Raw genomic sequence first — 8,360 nt, forward strand, 5'->3', positions numbered from 1 at the left:
TTTATTAAAATAACTAATCGCGACTCTATAGGGCCCCTTGGCTATTACATTAATAAATGGGTTAGGATCAGAACCTAACAAGCTAAGTTGGTACAACACCCCTATTGCAATGTTGTTGTTGCATTGCTACAACACCCCTGTTGTAGTGTTGTTGTTAAGATGTTTCATGACATTTGTTATGGTGTTGTTATTAAGTTGCTACTACAATACCCTTATTAGAATCTTAATGTTTTGTTGTTGTGACACCCCTATAGTTATAGTATTATTATTAAATTGTTGCAACACTACACTAATGATAAAATTGGTATTGGTTCCACATGTCTTAAGGCAAGTAATGATTCAAAGAATGACCAACATTTTTCTTCAACACGCTGTCATATTTTAGAAAATTGTGAAAATATACATAAATCATTTTATTGCAAACTATGAGCCTTTGAACACCTTGATTTGTTGTAACTTGCACATAGTTTTAATTAATCTATAAATTATACAATTCAGTGGGAAGTTATCTAAGGGTTACTAACCCATCGCTTCATATTAGTTTTCTAAAGGAATTTAAAATGACAAATTAACATAAAACTCTTGAAGCAATCTAGTATAGAGTAACCCTAGATCTTTTACATTGTTAATTTTCATATTCACTTTAAAAAATGAATGTAGTTAAATTTCACTTAAATCCTTTTGACCATTTTGTCGAGAGTAACTCATTATGATTTGTTGATTACATTAGTTAGATATTATTTTGTAGGAACACATAAAATCATAAGAATATCAATAAAATATCAAAGCATTGAATTTAAACCACTACACCACTTATTCTATTCAAACAAAGAACTAAAATTGTACAGACCAAAATGTTGAAAATAAAGTAGATACTAGAAATATTGAGCATGTTGAGACCATCAACAAGCCCCAAGGGATAGATCATTTGGTCGAGTTCATGTCGCTAAGTACCTTTCCAACCGAGAGGTGACAGGGTCAAATCTCCTTGACACCCTTGGGGTTAGGCCCTGCTAGCTTGGTCGACGGGTAGATCCATTCAGGTTGATATGCCTAGATTTTCTCGTGGATGTAGCAACCACTTAGTGTTCACGAACCACATTAAAAAAAAATGTTGAGACCATCAATAGTTGTAGGTTGCAAGAATGATCCCTTACTCCACAACTCTTTAGATGATCTCTTAAAAAATAACTCAATAGGCAAGAAAACTTAGTAATTTTGATTTAAAGGATCAATTGTTATTTTAATTTTAGTCGTGAACCCAAGCCATTCTCAAGTATTTATATTTATACTGATAATCAAATATAAGTCATTGGATAGTTGTTAAAAATAACAAACATTAAATTCCAATTTAGTATGTCCTTGAATGAAATTGTGAATTAAAATTGAATATATTCTCATAGCAACTTGTAAACATGTAATTAAGTTTAATTGACTTAATTGACTTATGAATTTCGAGTTAGAAGTATATATGGATTCATGTAAGTGTGGTCCCTAAACTTTAGGGGTCCAGGTTGAGTTCTTTGGAGTTGTAATTAGATAGGTCAATTCAACAAAGTTATAGTCAGTTAAACTAGTTCTAACTATTGGAGGAACTAGTAGAGGTTTAGTAGTGAGGCAGTGCACTAGTGCATCCTTAGTGCCACAAAAGTTAACTAAAGATTCCCTCACAAATAATTCATGCATATCAGTTCAGAGGAAGACCCAGTTGAGACTATAGTGCAGGGACATTGTACTATCAGTTGTATGATTTTATGAGTTGTACATATCATGCATGCAATTAGTTGGGGACCTAAGTTTGGATTGCACAGTTTGGAAGAAATATTTCCCAATTAAATTTGGGTTGATCCTCTTAGGAATTGCACAAGAAAAATAGGGGATTGTTAGGCAAAAGAATTGGCTAAGTGTTGGCTATAACGGGCTTGTGAGGTAGAGAATTGAATATAATTTTGCAGGGATTGTTCTAGTGATAACAAGAATTGTATTTTCTTCTTAGATTTTTTATTAATGCAATATATATAGTCGAGGTTGTGAGTAGTTGGTTTCCCCATAGAAATATTGTGTTATGTGTGATTGATATTCTTCCCCTTGTTGATTATTGTTTTCATTGATCATTATTGATTTCCACTGTTGAAAGTAGAGTAGATTATTGTCTTGTGTTTTAGAAAATTACATGAGTTGTTGAGTATACAGAAAAATATACATGGTATCAGAGCTGAAGACAATATAGAAGAGGATATTTCAAGTTTGTTGTGCAGGGAAAATTGAATTTGCAGTTCATACTTCAGATCAACAATATGTCTTTCTATGGGTTGTGACTTGAGTATGCCTTGGAAGGAAACTCAAATTACATAGCATGGAAGGACATGATGGAAGTAGTGTTGGAAGACAATGGCCTCAAGGAATTCATTGATCAAGACATTCATAAGCCTCCAACATCGAATGCTAATGATCTGGCTGAATGGAGAAAGTGTGTGGCAAAGGCGAGGCAGATTATTCTTGAGGGAGTTCGAGACCACATTGTCTCGAGTCTCCATGGAAATGAAACTTTGTATGCTATGTGGAAGGCATTGACGAACTTGTTTCAGAATAACATTGACCATAGGAAGTTGGCATTGAAGGACAAACTCAGAAAGATCAAGATGGAGAAGGGTGACTCAATTCTGAAATACTTGACCAAGTTCACTCATTGTCGAGATGAGCTTGGAAGTGTTGGGATTACTATTGCCAAGGATGATATGGTGAGCCTAGATCTTCTAGGACTCCCCAAGAGTTGGCACAATTATTAGGACTCTTGTCAATGGGAGGTAGAAGCTACCAAATTGGGAATGAATGTGGTCAGATTTGGATTTGGTACAAGAAGAGATTTGGAGGAGCACTAGAGATGGATCTTCATCAAAGGATGATGATGAGGAAAATTGTGCCATAACAGGTAAGGAAAAGAAATGGAAGGGGAATGCATCCCATTCCAAATCAGATTCTTTTCATGGATGCAAGAAGAAGGACATGTCAAAAGTCAAGTGATTTCATTGTCACGAGCTGGGAATTTTGCTACAAATTTTCCGTTCAAGAAGTCCACGAAGAAGTCCTCAGGAGGAGCGGCAGGTGAGGCTCTTCCCTCCCAATTCGAATTGGAATTTACCCTCATTGCATGCATAGTTTCATCGATGATGGGTAATGTATGGTACCTAGACAGTGTAGCTTCTTTCCACAAGGCTAGTAACAAGGATCTCTTCAGTGACTTGGAGGAGAAGGATCTCCAGATGCATATCGAGATGGGTGATGACGGGAGGTATAGTGCTATAAGGTTGGGTACATTTACCTTTAAGAGGGAGTCGAGTGCTCCCCTCACATTATGAGATGTTATGTATGTTCCTGGTTTGAAGAAGAACTTGGTATTTTTTTCCATGTTGGAGGAGAGAGGCTATGATGTGATCTTTAGTAAGGGAAAGGTGTTCCTTCATCATAGAGCGATAGGATAGGTAAAGAGGATAGGGATTTGGGTGAAGAATCTCTACAATTTGGAGGTAGAAGATTGTGCTACCTTGAGTTCAAAAGTAGAGAAGGTGAAGATCCAAGACATCGCTGAGTTATGACACAAGCGGTTGGGTCACATTATATCATGGCGCTTTAAAAAATCATGCAACAAATTTCTATCGTTCTTCCCAAAGGTACACTAGAGCAAGTTGATACATGCAAAGGGTGTACTTTGGGAAAATTCACCAAATCTTCCTTTCACAACAAAGATAGTCAAGCACAAGCGATCCTTGATCGAGTCCATTCAAATGTGTGTGCACCATTCGCAACAACATCCATGGCCAAATAGAGGTATTATGTTATATTTGTTGACATTTTTTCTTGTAAATGCTGGATCTTTCTCATGCAGAAGAAAGATCAAAATTTTGCAAAGTTTTGAGAATTAAAGCATTGGTCGAGAAATATACTAATATAAATATTAAATCTCTCAAGAGTGATAAAGATGGAGAGTACGTGTCAAATCATTTCAAAAACTTCTGTGCGAAAGAAGGGATTAAATGGAAGTTGAAAAAACCCCATAATCCATAGTAGAATGGGGTGACATTGTAGGAGTAGTAGGGGTAATGTTGCATGATCAGGGCCCACCACTACACTTGTGGGTCAAGGCATTCAAAACAATTGTTTATTTTCATAATAGAAGCGCTCATCAGATTCTTGGGATGAGTACACCAGAGGAGGATTTCTCAGGAAAGAGACCAGACGTGGGTCATTTCAGGATTTTTGGCTCATCAGTATATTTCCATGTGACCAAAGATGAACAGAAGAATCTTGAGCTGACAATAGAGTTGGGGATATTTGTGGGGTACATTGATACACGCCACAACTATCAGGTGTATCTGCCAACCAATAGGATGATAGTAGTTTGCAGGGATGTCAAATTCAATGAAGAGAAGGCCATGAAACGTTCCCTTGAGAGGGAGCTTCAACTATATGTGGTTGAGGAGCTTTTAGCTCCTAAGGAGGAGCCTCATATTGATGTGGAGCAACCACATGTAGAGGATCTGGGAGTGGAGACATCTACTCAGGAAAAGTCTTCCAAAGATGGCATAAAGTGCACCAAAGAGGCTGACAAGTTATTGCAAGTTGTGAGAGAGAATGTGGTAGCATCGACATCATAGCACATGCAGAGGAGGTTACCTAAGAGGTACACTAGATACATGGCTCTTATGATTGGATGTGTTGAGATAGAGCCATCTTCCTTTGAGGAGGTAGTGCAACAACCGGTTTGGGTTGATGCCATGGTGGAGAAGTATGACTCCATTGTTCGTAACAGTGTTTGGGATGTGGTCCCAAGACCAAAAGACAAGTCAGTGGTGAGTTCTTAATGGATTTACAAGGTAAATCAAGCAACAGATGGTAGTGTAGAGAAACATAAGGCTAGGTTTGTGTCCCGAGGCTTTTCTCAGGTAGAGGGGATTAACTATGATGATACCTTTGTTCTTGTTGCAAGGTACTCATCAATCAGATCCATTTGGCACTATCAGTGCAGATGGGTTGGAAGATACATCAGATGGATGTAAATACAACCTTCATTAATGACAAAATTAAGGAATAGGTGTATATTGAGCAGCCTGAAGGTTTTGAGACCTTTGATCGTGAGTTGCATGTGTGCCGACTCAAGAGAGCATTGTATGGGCTGAAGCAAGCACCCTGTGCTTGGTACACTAGGATCGTTAGCTCCTCCACTAGGTTGGGCTTCACCAAAAGTGAAGAGGATGCAAACATTTACAATATTGTGGTGGAAGGTAAATTGTTGATTATTGTTTTATATGTCGATGATTTGATTCTGACAGGTGGTGATAATATGATCAAGTCTTGTAAGGAGGATCTTGCAAGAGAGTTCGAAATGAAGAACTTGGGGCTCATTCACTACTTTCTGGGCATGGAAGTATGGTAAGGTGATGGGGAAATTTTTGTATCTCAGGGCAAGTATGCCAATGAGATACTGAAAAGGTTCCACATGTAGAGTAGTAAACTAATGGAGACTCCTCTAGCAGGTAACTGCAGGAAGGAGGATGCTACTTCAGGTGAAGTAGTGGATGCTACTATTTATAGGAAGCTTGTGGGTTCACTCATGTATTTGGTGAAAACATGACCAAACATGTGCTATGCAGTTAACCAGCTTAGTCAAGCGATGGTTAGGCCTACCAAGTTGTATTGGAAGGCGTCTAAGAATGTGTTGAGATACCTCAAAGGCACTACTCATTATGGATTATGGTAAAAATGGTTAAAGGGAGTGAAGCTTCAAGGCTTCATCGATGTAGATTGGGCAGGGATTCCATTCGACAGGAAGAGAAAATCATGAGGGATCTTCAGTATTGGGGTAGCAGTTGTTTCATGGTACAACAGGAAATAGAGATCACTTGCACTCAATTCAATAGAGGTAGAGTACATGGCTGCTAGTCAAGCAACATGTGAAGCCATGTGGATGAGGAAGATTCAGGTTGGTTTGTTTGGTCAACAAATGGATCCAACTGTGATTTACTATGATAATCAGAGTTGTATCAAACTCTTTGAAAAACTAGTTTTTCATGATCGGTCCAAGAATATTGATATCTGGTATCATCATCTTCAAGATTGTGTACAGAGGTAGATTATGTTGTTAGAGTACATTCCCACAGAGGAGAAGGATGCTAACATTTTTCCAAAGGAATTGTCAATATGTAAATTCGAGTTTAACAAAGATAGAATTAGGGTAGATGATAATCCCTTTCTTGTTGAGAGGGAGTGTTAAAAATTGCAACAAGAAATTCCAATCTAATTTGTCCTTGAATTAAATTGTGAATTAAAATAAAATTATATTCTCATAGCAACTTGTAAATAGTTAATTAAGTTTAACTGACTTAGGAATTTTGATTTGAAAGTCTATAAGGAGTCATGTAAGTGTGATCCCTAAATTTTATGTGTCTAGGTTGAGTTCTTTGGAGTTGTAATTAGATAATTCAGTTCAAATGAGTTATAGTAAGTTAAACTAGTTCTAACTATTGGAGGAACTAGTAGAAGTTTAGTAGTGAGTTAGTGCACTAGTGCATCCTCAATGCCACACCAGTTAACTAAATATTCACTCACAAATAATTCATGCATGTCAGTTCAGAGGAAGACCTAGTTGAGACTAGAGTGCAAGGACAATGTACTATCATTTTTATGATTTTCCAAGTTGAACAGATCATGCATGCAATTAGTTGAGGACCTAAGTTTGGATTGCACAGTTTTGGAAGAAGGATTTCCAATTTAAATATGGGTCGATCCTCTTAGGAATTGCATAAAGAAATAGGGGCTTGGCAGGCATCAAAATTGACTAAGTGTTGGCTAGAGCGGGCTTGTGAGGCAAAGAATTAAATATACCTGTGCAGGGGTTGTTATAGTGAGAATAAGCATTGTATTTTCTTCTTGGATTTGTGATTAATGCAATATCAATAGTCGAGGTTTTGAGCAGTTTCTTTGCCCAGAGAAATATTGTGTTATGTGAGGTTGATATTATTCCTCTTGCTCATTATTGTTTTCATCGATCATTATTGGTTTCCGCTGTTGAAAGTACAGTAGATTCTTGTCTTGTGTTTTAGAAAATTACATGAGCCGATGAATCTATAGAAAAACCTACAATATTTTCCCAATTTTTAGGAAAACTAATTAACATTTGCAAAATGGTTTCTCTATCCTTTATAAGCCTTTGTTTACAAAGTAGGAGAGGAAAATAAAGATATATTTTTTTCATCAAAAAATAGAAGTGTTCCAATAGGTAAATGGTAGTCTCATTGCATCCTAGGTCCATTGCCACTGATCCTAGTAGTGTGCACTATTGTGATATTGAAGGAAAGTATGTGTTAAAATCACAAATCCTAGATGCATATAAAAAACATTGATTTTGAGTCTATCATGACACACCACATGATCCATAAGCAAGTGGTAAATGTGTGTTGTTATGTAACAACAATTCATTTTCATGCTAATGAGAAACGTTTCAACATGTTACTGGATGACAAAATCAATCATAATTCTTCCAGATGTATATCTCAACAAAATCAAGAGTGGCATAGCCATGTAACTTGAAATAAAAACTAGTAAAAATTCTAAACATTCGAATTCATGCATTATGTTCTTAAGGAAAAATAATATATTAAACATGAAATTATAAGTATGAATGAAGGGAATAAAAATGCACGAATATGATTGAACAGGAATAAAGAAATATTTCAGATGATCAAGCTTAGGGAAGAAAAAAATAGATGAAAAAAATAAAGGAATTATCAGCTCATCATGTCCCTTAAAAAATAGATTACACATCCCTTATGAAATGAAACAGTTTGAATCAGAACATTGAATTTTTAATTAAAAAAAATAACCCTAAGGTCCTAAGGAATCAATTGGGCATAAACCTATGTTGAATGAAAACCTTCTAAGGCTGCAATGAATTGTCATTTCATTTTAGTGTTATCACTATCATGATAGATATCACTTCTCCAATCTAGAATAAGAAATTACAATAGTGTGAAATGAAATATGAGACCCAACTAATGCGAACCAATTTATTGATAGTAGTGGGATACATTTGACTTTGAAGCATAAATATTGGAAAATAGTTTAGTTTTCATAATGATTTCCCTCTATTTATTCTAGCAACAATGCATGTCACTTCCAGTAGAGTTATTAAAATGCTCATTAAATTAAACAACTTTCACAAACTAATGGTGGGCTATGACATTTTTTTCCACTGGAAAAATCCGTAATTTTCATTATGATAGAGAAAATTACATATTGTATATGCAGTAGCATATGCGGCATCAGTGCCGTCAATCAAAATCCACCACGCAGGGTGATCAGGG

Source organism: Pinus tabuliformis, chromosome J (assembly GCF_031772625.1).
Source record: "Pinus tabuliformis cultivar Carrire ecotype Pingquan chromosome J, CPIR1, whole genome shotgun sequence".
NCBI classification, from domain to species: Eukaryota; Viridiplantae; Streptophyta; class Pinopsida; order Pinales; family Pinaceae; genus Pinus; species Pinus tabuliformis.